Here is a 14,962-nt window from a genome sequence, read left to right on the forward strand (position 1 = left end):
CACTATGCTGGCTATTGACAATGCTGTCAGCTGCTGAGTATTAAGTCGGCTCAGTTACTAATGGTGCGTTTACACATGCAGCTTTATCTGACAGATTTTGGAAACCAAAGCCAGGAATGGATTTGAAAAGAGGAGAAATCTTAGTCTTTCCTTTATGACCTGTTCCCTGTTTATGGTCTGTTCCCTTTGGCTTTGGCTTCAAAAATCTGTCAGATAAATCTGCCTTTGTAAATGCACCATAAGCCTGCTCCATTTACCTTTAATTGCCCCATCACACTTCATTAAGGGCTTGAAGCAAAAGAAGCTACACATAAGCTCAATCAGCAACTTTCTGAAAATTCTGCCTTTGCAGGAAGCAATGAGCGGGACATATTTAGCACCACTCATCAGGTTCTGATATTGGACTGCATTTTTTATACAAATATTATTTAAGGTCATATAAATGGAAACTTCCTTTTCCAGTTATCATATAATTAAAAACAATAACCTCTTAACCCATCATAATGTACCATTACGTTATGGTGTTGTTAGGGTGTATGGAGTGGGCTCAGTGGGCTAAGGAGTCGGGCTCCCTTCATATGTGGCAGCTTCCCACTGCATTCAGCAGCAGACAATTGCTACTAATAGCCCAAAAGGAGCAATTGCTCAGTGCTGGCTATTAACTGTTTAAACACTGTAAATGTTAATCATTGGTGGTATAGTGGGATGGTTTGACTCCCCATGACATGATCGCAGTGAGCTGATCTGTTATGACAGTTCACAATTGTACAAGGCCTCCATTGCTGCCTTTACTGACCTATTGCTATAGCTTGTCTATGGCAGCCTGTAGCTGCAGAGTACCAGTCTCATGAATCAGCGTAAGGCTACGTTCACACAATGTTTTTTTCAGCTCCGTTTAATTTAATAGTAAAAACGGAGATAGGACGGTGGAAAAAGAAAACTGTGTGCGAACAACTAATAAAAAACGTCCGCTGTTTGCAAAAGACATCTGAAAATAATGAGCATGTTCATTATTTTGACCTCAGCAGTAAAAACGGCCGTTATTCAATGCATTGTGTGCATTAGATGTCCTTCTTCCTATTGACTTTACTGCATTACCATTGCAGTCAGTTAATTCGCAGCAAAAACTGACGTTTTTTTAAAATATCAAAATCGGCCGCCTTTTCCCTATTTTTGACGTTGTGTGAACATAGCCCAATACTCTAGTATTACATTGTTTTCTATGAGGAGTCAAGCAAACACTCATAAAAAAAGTCATCAATATGGATTACAAGTATAAAAATAAACAACATGTAACACCCACCTATGAGACTACATGGCCAGAATATGTGGTTGGCCAGGGAGTAGACTTCATTGCTGCAGTGGGTCTCAGCAATAAGACCATCTGTGATCAACAACTTTTGACATGCCTGATTACCTGCCATCTTACAAGCCGGGGTAAATTTTTTAAGTATAGAACGAAACATTTGCCAAAAATAGGATTGCAAAACTGTCACTGAATCAATGCGCTAAAAAACATTGAGAGGTAAGTGTCAAAAATTTATGGTGAGGAGCATTCTGACTCTGTTGTTGTTATAGTGTTGCTACTGTGTATGGGATTTTAATTGCTTTAATATAAAAGGCGGCAGATTTTAGCATATTCATTATGGATCTGAGGCCTCCAGAGTAAGTATGCCCCATGCTAATCTGGCTTCAATTAAACCTTAAGCAATTTGCGCTTAATTCAAGGATTTGTAATATGAGGCGTGGAATATCTGAGAAAGAAAATAAGTGTGAAATGGAAACAATCAGCAGGTTTGTGCTGTAATAGTCTAGTCTGGGTTGGAGCCCAATAGCAATAACAACACTGGATGTAGAAAAAAGTACTAGAGACTAACCTTGGACAGTGGTCAGTTGGAGGTCAGTACACAGGTTGCAGTGAAGTGGTGGAGACAAGTCCATACACGGTCCATTACACAGGTAGCAGCAATGTGTTTGGAGGTTTATACAGAAGCATAGTCAGATACTTAGCCATTGTCCGTGGCACAGAGAGCAGCCACTAAACAGACATGATCTTGACCAATATATTTAGAACTGGAGCTGTCCAGCAAGGTTCAGTGGTTAAGTGAGTAGAGCTGCAGCCTAAAGTTCAGGAGTCACTAGGTTCATATCCTGACATGTGCATATGAACTTGCTGCAGCTGCTTCCCTACTTTTATTAGTGCCAGTCTCCTGACACTTGTAAGTGCCGACGTTTTTATGTAATTCAATCCTAAAAGTATATAAATTAACTCTTTAGGAGCACTGGGGTCACCTAGAGTACTGTTTGCCCCACCCACTGGCTCAGATGCTCACCCCTACTTATGCATATGTATTAGCAGGCAGGCTGGAATATGCATCAGCAGGCGTGAGCATCTGAGCTGTTGAGTTAGACGAATGGTGCTCTGGGGGGGCTGAGGAATGTCCCCAGTGTTCCTAAAGAATTAATTTGTATATTTTTATAAGATTGAATTACACAAAAATGGAGGAATTTGGGGGCCTTTTTTTATTTCAGTTTTTTTTTAGCCATTATACCATATCACAGAGGCCTTGCGGTGAAAAAATATTTGTGTAGGACAAGTTGACGTTTCCATCGGTACCATTCTGGGGGACATGTGACACCCTAATAATTTTTTTATTAAATATAGGTGGTATGAATAAAAAACACAATTTAGCAGCTGTTTTTCACCATTCTTTTGTACGCCGTTTACTAGATATTGCATATGTTATCTTTATTCTTCAAATTGGTATGATTACAGTAATATCCATTTTATATAGATTTTTTTATGTGTCTTGTATATTGTAGGGCAGTAATATTTTAATTTTTTCGCCAATGGAGTTATGTGAGGGCTTTTTTTTGCGGCAAAAGCTGACGTTTTTAGCGGTACACCTTTTGGGTACATGTGACGTTTTGATAGCTTTTATCTCTATTTTTAGGGGGCGGGATTAACAAAAAGTTGTCATTTTGATTTGTTTTTTAATTATTATTATTTTTTCTGGCGTTAATTGGGCGGGATGATGAATGTAACGGGTTAATAGACGGGGTCATTACGGTCGCAGTGATAAATATATGTATCTCATTTATAGGGGATCATTTATAAAGGGGGATGGGGAATGTGTATATTTATTTATTTATTTATTTATTTGGGTATGTATGTATGTGTGTGTTTCACTTTCACTTTACAGGTCCATCTATAATACATTACAGCACATGATCAGTGCTGTAATGTATTATAGAATGAATGAGCTGTCAGAAGCTGACAGCTCATTTATAAGATCAGGTCCCTGCCTCAGTGCAGGGGCCTGATCTTTCTCAATCATAGCAGTCCAGATGCAGGAAACAGCATCTGGGTTGCTATGGTAACCCCCGGAGCTGCACAAGTAGGGTGAAGGGGGGTTGGAGGTAGCGAATTTCCCTCCGGCTGCTCCATAGACACTGCGGTCAGCTGGAACGTGGTGTCTATGAGATTAACTGCCCGGAGGGGAGCACGGCTCCCCTCCGGGCAGGGGCAGCAGGAGGAGGCTGTGTGACAAAGGGGGGGACAAAGGGGGGAGGCAGGGAACTACCCGCATCCCATGATGTTACCGGAATGTCATTTTGCGGCAAGAGGTTAAATTACTTTTTACTAGTGCACCTTCACAAGTGATCTCCTGATCATTGATACAATACATTGCACTGCTACTATAGTGTGGTGTATTGTGCTTCTTAGTATAATTCTTAAAGGCAATCTATACAGCCTGGCATCCAACATGGCTGCATAGAGGCACACAGGTGATGAATAAATACAGCAATGTAACTAGGCCAGTGGAATAAATCTGGAGCTGGGAAAGTAACCAAAATGAAGATACTGAACATTGGTACTACAGAATAAACAAGAATAGACACTGTTAGAATATCATAGACACTCAGGCATAGATGGAATTTGCAGTTAGAGCATTAACGATAAAGTAGACCCTAATCACTTTAACAGGGTAATCCAAAGGTCAAGTATTGTATAGCAACAGTGTGTCCTACATCACAAAGCTGTAGAAGAGGAACTATAATGTCTTCACGCTGATCCTGAGCTCTTTGTCCAGCCCAATGTCACAGCAATCCTATTGCCCCTTTAGGTAGTCAGGTACCCAGTCAGTAACGTCAACGAAGGAATGGCAGAATCCACCAATAAGTATGGTCTCCAGGATCCCCCTAGCACCTTTATTTATACACTCACTTCAAAACACTTTAAAATAATACCCCAATCGGTCAATCTCAAAATATCACTTCTAATTTGCATACACACATTAAAATTTTAATCTAATTGGTATAACCTCAATGTATGCTTTATTTGAACACAATGGTTACATCCGATTTTTAAGGCTACAAAAACAAATATTTTGCAAGTCATCTAGGCTGGCAGAATCCCACCAACCATCTTTTATCAGCATTTGATGCACACTTAGAAATCCACTCAGAAATTCCAACACAACTAAAGCCCCTATTACACGGGGAGATCAGCTGGAGCAAGTGAATGCTGATCTGTCAGGTCAGCGCCTGTTTGCTCCTCATTCATTGCTCGCTGTTGTCAGCACCAACAGCGAGTAGGTAAGTGCATGGAGGCTGCGGGGGGCTGCAGGAGTGGGGGGAGGGGGCGGGGATCCCTGGATGATTTTTACATGGTGAGCAACATCAACAGATTGTTGCTGTTTCAGCCTGTTGAAAGACAACGATCAGCCGACATTTTGCATGTCGGCTGATCGTTGTCTTCTGTTACACAAACTGATGATCAGGAAATGTTTTGTAAAATACGGCCTTAAGTCTACAGCTCAGTCTATAAAAATCCATAACTTTAGGGATTTCCTTCACACCAGTATGTTGCGCTCTTACAACCCACTACAGGATGTGGGGAATATTTTTTTTATTTGGAAAAGTTATTTTTTCTTAGCTGAAAGGCTAGACATTCACATGACATGCCGCTAAACAGCTAACGTACGTGGAACGCGGGGAATGCTGTACATATCTGTACGGTAGAATTTGCCTATTTTACAAGTTCAATTCTTTTTGCTCCGGTGGAGCACTTTGTCAAGCAGAGGAATGAGCTAGAGAATACAAGAGGGAAAACATTGAAGATATAGGAATGCTTTGCTCCCTTCATGTTTTAAGTGCTAAATTATCCCTGACTTTTAAATTTCCCTTAGGCACACTTATGTAAAATCTTACTAAATTATCTGAGAAGTTGTTAAGGCATTACTCTGAGAGATTCAAAGTGAAAATTTGGAGAAAAAAAAAAAAGGCAGTCTTTGTTTATGAAATAAAATGATTCTTCCAATAATTGAACGAACAGAAATATGTGTATAAATGTTTTGGCTTTGAGCTAAGTTAGCTGGGAACCGTGCATTCAATATTAATCTGACAGTTATTATTGAATCTCATATGGGAAGCTAACTTCTCGTTATATAGAATGTTTGAGAAAATGTCAGATGATTTTTTTTTCTACTACTGGCGTTTTTGCCATACACAATAATTATAGATCAATTTTTAATGCTGTTAAAAATCATAAGTTTACTTTGAAGTATTTAGGCTATGGGTAGAATGTAACAATAAAATCTGAATTTGTAGGCTATACTAACTAAAATTTCAAATCATAATAATAGTTCTGCAGTTAAGGGTAAACAGTGTATAGAATTAAACTTAAAGAATTTAGCCTAAGGCTATGGTCACACAGTGTATTCTTTATTGACAAGAACGTCTGTAAAAAAAAAAAGAATTCACTCTCTAGAATCCTATGGGGAACAGTGACCGCTGTGCACACAATGTATTGCACAACGGCCACTGTTCCCCATGTTGACTTATCAATTATTTCCGGCCGGCAGACTGTGAACGACGGCCGTCTGTTCACATAATGTATGGCCGTTCTCATGGCCATGAATTGTATTGAGGTCAATTGTTAATTGGAGTGCAGGCCACCTAAATGTGCCCGCATTCCATTTAAAAGAAAATGATGTTCATCCGGCTGATACTGCAATATGGGCCAGGTGAACATGTAAGCCAGTGGCCATCAAAAAACGTCCATTGCCCTTACATAGTGTGAACATAGCGTAAAAATTAACTGCACTTGTCTTTAAGACATAAGGGATCTGGAATAATAGTATCAGACTTATGTGCCTCTGCATGCCCCTGCTCTTTTGTCACTCTTTGCTATATGAAAACATTAAATCTATTCAACTCCGAGAGTCAAGAGAACAGGGCCTGGAGTGGGAAGTCAAGAAGCTATAATATTAATCTGACCCTGGCTATATCTATGGTTAGTAAAACTAATCTATATAATAAAGAAAATGTATTTTTAACCCTTGTTGGTACACAGGATAAGCAGATACCAAATTAAGAGGAAGGGGCTAACACACAATTCCTATGTCCTTCACTCCAAGTTGGTGCAACTTCTTGTTTTATGACTTTACTACTTTGACCTCTAACCTGTGTGGCACCTCTGTTCCTGTCAGTGCTGCTGCACAGACCTTCATATATTTCTAAGCACTGGAGCTAAATGCGCGCAGGTCAGGCATAGACAGCAAACCCTTTCCTTTATGGGCCTAGTGGCAGCTGCAAGCTCTACTTTATAGCTAAGCCATTGGGGAAAGGGTTTAGATAAGATATGTGGGTCCAGAGCACTGCAGGTTTGCTTCTTTATACCACCATGCCAAAACAATATTCTTATGTTCTTTTCATATTATGAAAACTTATTTTTACTGTTTAAGACAATGTAGAATCCATTTTTAGCCTTAATTTTCTTAAATAGGGATATAGGCTATGTTCCCACAATGTTTTTTCCTATCTGCTTTGGAAAAGAAAAAAATGACGGCCGTCATCTCGCTGTACATTATTCTAGCTTGGGTGGACTGATTGCCCTTTGGGTGTGTCTTTAATTGAAAAGTCCATTGAATTTAATAATAAAATTGTTAAAAGGACAGTGAAAAAAGAAAAACTGTGCGTCAACTAAAAAGATAACGTCCAGTGTTTGCAAAAGATGTCTGAAGATAATTGTCATGATCATTATTTTGACATCTGCAGTGATAACGTCCATTATTCAATACATTGTTTGCATTGGACGTCCGTTTTTCCATCGACTTCAATGCATTGCCATTGCAGTAAATTAAATTGTGGCAAAAATGGACGTTATTTTAAATTGCAAAAGCGGCCCCTTTTTCTCAATTTTTGACATTGTGTGAACATAGCCTGACTCACTGTGTGAACATAGCCTGACTGCTGTTAACCCATAGCTGCACCAGGACGTTATTTAACGTCCTCGTGCCGCTATGGGAGTTCAGAGGGGGGTCGCGCGGCGACCCCCCTCTGAACTGCCGCGATCCCGGGTGCCGCATGTAGCCCGGGCTCGCGGCTATTAGCGGGCACGGTCCGATCGCCGTGCCCGCTAATTAAGTACTTAGAAGCAGCTGTCAAAGTTGACAGCTGCTTCTAAATACTTGCGGTTATACATCCCTGGTGGTCTAGTGGGGGGATCGCCCCCCTGCGGCGCGATTGCGGGGGGGCGATCCCTGCATCCATACCGGGCCGGGGTCTGCTCCGTAATGGCGCTGATCCCGGCTCGGCATTCTATTGCTTTTGGCTGCAGCAGCCAAAAGTAATAGAACACCGATCTCATGGATTCATGCAGTATAACTATACTGCATGGATCTCTATGAGAGATCAGAGTGCATATACTAGAAGCCCCCCAGGGGGGCTTCTAGTATATGTCTAAAGTAAAAGAAAAAAGTATTTTTAATAACACAAAATCCCCTCCCCTAATAAAAGTCTGAATCACCCCCCTTTCCCCATTTTATAAATAAAAATAAATAAATTAATTAATAAACAAACATGTTTGCTATCGCCGCGTGCGTAATCGCCCGAACTATTAATTAATCACATTCCTGATCTCACACGGTAAACGGCGTCAGCACAAAAAAATCCCAAAGTGCAAAATTGCGCATTTTTGGTCGCATCAAATCCAGAATAATTGTAATAAAAAGCGATCAAAAAGTCATATATGCGCAATCAAGGTACCGATAGAAAGATCACATCATGGCGCAAAAAATGACACCTCGCACAGCCCCATAGACCAAAGGATAAAAGCGCTATAAGCCCGGGAATGGAGCGATTTTAAGGAACGTATATTGGTTAACAACGGTTTGAATTTTATACAGGCCATCAGATACAATATAAGTTATACATGTTACATATCGTTTTAATCGTAACGACTTGAGGAACATGCATAACAAGTCAGTTTTACCCCAGGGCGAATGGCGTAAAAACACATTTCCCCCAAATAAAAGAAATGCGTTTTTTTTTTTCAATTTCACCACACATATAATTTTTTTCTGGTTTCCCGGCACATTTTAGGCAAAAATTACATCTGTCTTAGCAAAGTACAATTAGTTGCGCAAAAAATAAGGGCTCATTTGGGTCTCTAGGTGGAAAAATGCAGGCGCTATGGCCTTATATACACGAGGAGGGAAAAACGAAAACGCAAAAATGAAAACTGGCTGTGTCCCCTAAGGGTTAATAGATAGTGTTCCTCTGCTGTGCTTGTTATAGCAAGTTTTCATTAGAGTACTTAGTGTGTTCTGTAGCTATGCTGAATTCTTCCTTTAACTGAAGACAAATAACACAACCGATAACGTTCTGGAAGGCTTCATTTTCTGTTTTAAATCTGTTACTTTTCTTTGTAACAAAAACATTGTACTATCATTGGAATGATGAAATGTCTTGACCTCCGAAAACGAAAACAAAAGTAATCTGTAAAAATGCCATTGAACAGTCCCTAAAATATCAATTATCCCAATTATTTACAGAATCATAAAGCAGCTGAGAGGTTTTCACAGGAGCGAGATGTTCCCAGGAACTATCAAATCACATTTATTCTCTTCCAGTAGTAATGGGCAAGATTGTAATGTACTGCATCCTTCTAAATGATGGTTGTGTCAATGCTTTCCGTGTTGTGCCAAGTACGATTGGCTGTAGTGATGTAGGGAGAGTAACGCCAGAGGTAATAACTGCACAGAACAGGAAGCAGAAGGCACAGAAGGGTTATTGGTAGGAGACTGAATACAAGCCAAAGGGAAGATAACAAATTATCCTTTCAAGATTATTTGAAATAAAATTTTAAAATATATACAGTATACAGTGGTGCTTGGAAGCTGGATCCTTCAGAACTTTCTATTTTTCGGCATACATTTGAACTAGAATTACATCAGATTTCCATACGTTCCAAGTTGCAAAATTAGAGAAGTCCCTTGTGCAGCAATAGCCGCATCTGGCAAGTTTGTTAAGATGAAAAGCGCGCAATTTATTACGCATAAAAACAAAAAAGAGGCTATGCTTACCTGTCTACACATCCCCGGTGCCCTTCTATGGGGCTCCAGTGAGCTCAGCTAATGCATCACTGTGTATGCTGAGTGTTTCCTCCACATCAGCTTCTTTTGTGTATATTTACTTATTACAGCATGGTTTCATTCTAACCAGCACAAGCCATTGAGGAAGTAAAGACCAGCGGCACTCACCGGGTTGATGCAGTGATGGTGATTTATTGGTAAGATGTCATCTTGCAGATAAGCTCAGGGCAGGGGGAGACAGGTCCAGAGGTGCTGTGCACCATGGTGCACAGCACCTCTGGACCTGTCTCCCCCTGCCCTGAGCTTATCTGCAAGATGACATCTTACCAATAAATCACCATCACTGCATCAACCCGGTGAGTGCCGCTGGTCTTTACTTCCTCAATGGCTTGTGCTGATTAAATGAATTGCTTTCTCATTTACGCTGAGCACCACTATGATGCATGAATGTCACTGAGATTACTCAGTCAACAAAGACTACAACGCTCCTCATCTCACAAAGTCTCTCAACCTGAATACACAAACAGCTCCATACAAATTACGGGTTACTGATAGTGCCAACACATCTATTTGCTTGTGCTTATGGTTTCATTCTAATGTTGCTGTTGGAAACAAAAAAACAGCAACACTGGAACGAAAACATGCTGTTGAAAGTCAATATACACAAAAGAAACTGATGGAGGAAAAAACAATGGACATACACATATGTGGTATGGCTTTCCTCATTTGTTGCTATAATACTATATTCTCCTCCATAGAGCTTGTCCAAAAGTTTGGTTTAAATTTTTTACACTATAAGCAGATTACACATGCCACAAAAGCAACAATAAATTCAGATTACTTTCATGTCATGTTTAGTGAGATAATGGAGACAATTGGTAAATTCACCAGTAATGAAAATGGGAGATAAAAAAAATTATACAATATTTTTTTTATTGAAAACCAGGTAGTACAAAACTCATTAAGAAAGGGAATTTGGGGGGGGGGGCATGTGGAGGAAATTGGGGTTATTACTAATTTAGAATGAAAGAATGTTCTAGTGAACATTGAAAATTCTTCTATTAATAAAAATGTATTTTGTGTATCATTTTGATAGATTGTATTATGGTATTTTCTTTATTGGAATGAAAAAAATTCTTGATATAACTGGTTTAAAATAAATAAATAAATAAATGTAACAAAAATATGATGTGATAAGTAAATATACACAAAAGTAGCTAGCAAGGTAGTAAGCCATCGGCATGCACGGGGATCCCATTATGCAAAGCTAGCACACAGAAAACTAACTGTATGCTTAATCCCTTAAAATAATCATATAATTTTAAAGGATTGAACAGTTGTATACCGTTAGTATTCTGTATGCTAGCCTTGCATAGACGTGATCCCTGTGTATGCTAATTGCTTTCTATCCCGCCAGCTTCTTTTGTGTCTGTTTATTTATGACAGCATATTTTCGTTCTAATGTTTCAGTTTTTTATTCCCAATAGCAACATTTGAATGAAGACATGCTGTTTTAGAGCAGTTCATTTAAGGTTAAGTTCGGAGGAACCCAAGTTTTGCTTCAGAATTCGGTCAACCTGCCAAACTGAACTTTCGAAAAGTTCTCTCAACTATTAGGCGATTTATGCATTTGTTTAATGATATGTGTTTCACCCCTGCTGTGTCAGGGTTTTATCTTGCTCTCTGACATGATCATATGCAGGTCTTTTACCGCTCTACCTACCCCCTAACCCCTCTACCTATTCATTGTCTCTGTCTTCCCTTTTGTTCTCCTTTTCTCTCCCTCCCAGTTTACCCCCCTTATTTCTTTTTCTTTGCATTAGGCTGATAATGTGACTCTTTTTTTGTTGTTGTTATTGTTGTTGTTTTTTTAAATCAATAAAAATTAAATGTGTTGAAAAATTTACTTATTTCTAATTTCTACTAGGCTAAGATCAGACCTTGGGTTCCTCTGTGAAATTGCAGACTATTACATGTACTGTTCTTGGTGTAACCTTGGTTAGTGATAATGGTTTTGAGTTTCCTGCTGACTGGATTGTTGGAGTCTAAACTCTGTAAGAGATGGGTATTGTAACTTTTTCTAGCTCGATGAGCATCAACAAATCTTTTTCTGAGGACCTTGGAAAGTCAATAGGAAATTGGACAGCAGTGCACACACTGCATGGAAACATGGCCGTAATTGATTATGACTGTCCAAATAATAAACATGCTCATTATTTATGGTTTGATTTTTTTTTTTATTTTCACTCATAATAATGACCATATTTTGATATTTTTCTTACTGTGTATGAACATGGCCTCATAGCCTCATAGATTAAAAAAAATTGTAATCTAAAAAAATATTAACCAGTCGAATACTGGTTCATAAATAGAACTTAGACCAAAAATGGGCAAAAAATCCAATTATTCACCTAAAAAAGGCACAAAGCCCTTGAGAAATTTCCTCCTGTGTGTTATAAAGTTGTTTTCATAAAATAACACAGTTTTGAAAGTCATCAATAATTCCTACTTAATTAAGGAAGGGAAAACATCTACATGTAGCTAATTAATTGCAATTTCTAGGATTAGTATTAACAGTTTGGCATCTTGACAGAAAATATAATGGCAACAAGTTTTAAATTTTATTTTATTTCTTAAAGAAAATCCAACCACGAATTAGCACTTTTTTGTTGATGTAAACTTTACAAGAATAGGCAATGTTCACACAACGTTTTTTTCAGTTCCGTTTTAAATGATGTTCGTTATTTTGCGTCTAAAATAACAGACGTTTTTCGAAGCCTGGCATGACGGGTGTTTGCACATTATTTTAGTTTGGGGTTACTAATTCGTCTTTAGTTGTGGCTTAATTGAAAAATCCATTGACTTTAATAGTAAAAATGGAGAAAGAACGTTGACAAAAGAACTGTTTGTCAACAACTAATCAAAAACGTCGGCTATTTTCAAAAAACGTCTGAAAATAATGTTCATGTTCATTAATTTGAGGTCCGCGGCAAAATTGTCCGTTTTTCAATGCATTGTGTGCATAGGACGTCCGTCTTCCCATTGACTTCAATGCAATTTTCATTGGCTGGAGCGCATCACATGGCTTCCAGCAAGCTCGGCCAATCAGGGCTGAGCAAGCTGGAAGTCATGTGATGCGCTCCAGCCAATAAAAAGGCTGCTGGTGCGCATGTGCACCAGCAGCCTTTTCTATCCCATTCACTTTCCATGAAGACGCCGAGGAGGAAGAAGACCCGGACCGCCCGCGGCTCTGACGTCGTCATCTCAAGAGGGCGCCCAGGAGAAGAGGACGGTGACGACCGTAATAGGTAATGTATAATCTCTTTAACTTCCGGAGGGGGGGGGGAGTCGGGGGTCCAAAAGTGGGGGAAGGGGGCCAGACCGGGTATTTAACCACATTAGAAAGTTATATAACTTTGAAATGTGTGTTAAATAAGCAATAAAAAAAATTTGTGGGAGTTGTCCTTTACGAGGCCCACCGAGAGGTGCTGTAAGTGCCAACCCCTTGAGTGACCAACCTCTTTACTTTATAATATTAATCCAAAGATCTGCCCTTACCTCTTTGCCCCCCCCCAACAGATAACCAAGACAGGTTTTCTGTAGCATCCAAAATAGCTGTTCAAGTTTCTGACTTGAAAATGTCAACATGAAAAGAGAAGAGAACATGAACCCTCAAGAGTATATGGCAGGTTTGACATCCACATGTATTATATTGGTGACATGTTTTTAGCTTTCTTGAGGTGTTAAGACTACAGTACTCATTTCCATTTGGGTAGCTTGCCAAATATAACTCTAATTTACAATTAGGGAAAACTACTTGTGTGGATACAGAACTGGTTGCCAAGCAGTGGAGAAATTCATTAAATGGGAAAATAATTATTTTATAACATGAAGACTGTGCATAACAGATTAATCTAGGGCTGGTAGTAGAGAATACTGTGAAAATTACAGGGAAAGTATCAGTATCTAAAGTACTTAAAACACTGGAAAACACCACTAAAAGGAATTAGAGATGAGCGATTCTACAGGGGTAATAAAGCAACGCATTTCCTTCCTATCTGCATTCTGCTCATCAGGCTGCGGCAGGGGAGTAGCTAATGTCTTCTGGGCTCTGGTGCGAGACGTCAACTTGCCCCCCCTTTCCCGGCCAAGTGATGCTACTGGTGTGTGTATATATATATACTGTGTATATATATATATATATATATATATATATATATATATATACACCCCAAGACATATATTACCAATAACACCAGCATATAGGAAGAGAAAATATTATCACCGTACATATTACCGCCATACTGTTACTGACCAAATCTTGTATACTAAGACCAATATTACCAATAATACCAGTATATAGGAAGGAAATATTACCACCACAACCACTACCATCTCCACCATATTGTTACTGATCAAATCCTGTATACTGAGACCAATAAAACACAGTACTAGATAAAAGCAACAAATATTACCACCACATACTAACATCACCACTGCTACTGAATAAAACCTCCACATGCTGACTAATACCACTGCATAATAATACCAGCACATACTGACTAATACCACTGCATAATAATACCACTGCTACTGACTAATACCACCACATACTGACTAACACCACCGTTACTACTGACTAATACCACCACACGCATAGAAACATAGAAGATTGTCGGCAGAAAAAGACCACTGGGTCCATCTAGTCTGCCCTTTTAGTATTTTCTTTCACTGGCTAACACCACTGCTGCTACTAACACCACCACATACTGACTAACATCACCGCTGCTACTAACAGCACCACATACTGACTAACATCACCGCTGCTACTAACACCAAAAATTCAAAAAGGCACCATAGCACTCCTATAAGTCTCTTCCAGACTCACAGCATATAATAAAGTCTCTAAGCAGAAAAGCATGAAATAAAGTTACCAATCCTGTAGTCCAGCAGGATAGAGTCCATACAAAAATACAAAAGGTAACAGCATCCAGACGTTGTAAAGTGCAAAAAAGTAAAGTGCTTTATTCCATCATGGCAGTAACATAGCAGCAACTAAGCAACATAGCTACTAACACCACCACATACTGACTAACATCACCTGTGCTACTGACTAATGCCACCACATACTGACTAACACCACCGCTGCTACTGAATAATCCACTGTACACAGGTCACTATCACCTCATCCAGTCACATAGAGGTGGACGCAGCTCTACACAGGTTCTATACACCATATACATTACACTGCAGTTACATCAGGTGACTCACAGGAGACGTCTTCTCTATCGGAGTTCTTCCCTTTTCATTTTCTTCTCCATCTGCCCTGGGCCATTATGAGAAATCCTCTGAGCCATGAATCCACAGAATCTGCCAGACAGACATATTAGACTCCTCACTCTGGCACCATCCTCATCTCTCTACAAACTCCCTCTCCCCTCCCTTATAGATAACCCCCTCCCCTCCCTCCCCTCCCTCCCTTATATATGGTCCCTCTCTCCCACCTTCTAGATGGCCCCTTCTCCCCCCTTTATAGATGTCCCCCTCACTCTCCCCTTTTAGATGGCCCCCTTCTCCCCTAT

This window comes from Dendropsophus ebraccatus, chromosome 5 (genome assembly GCF_027789765.1).
Source record: "Dendropsophus ebraccatus isolate aDenEbr1 chromosome 5, aDenEbr1.pat, whole genome shotgun sequence".
Taxonomy (NCBI): Eukaryota; Metazoa; Chordata; class Amphibia; order Anura; family Hylidae; genus Dendropsophus; species Dendropsophus ebraccatus.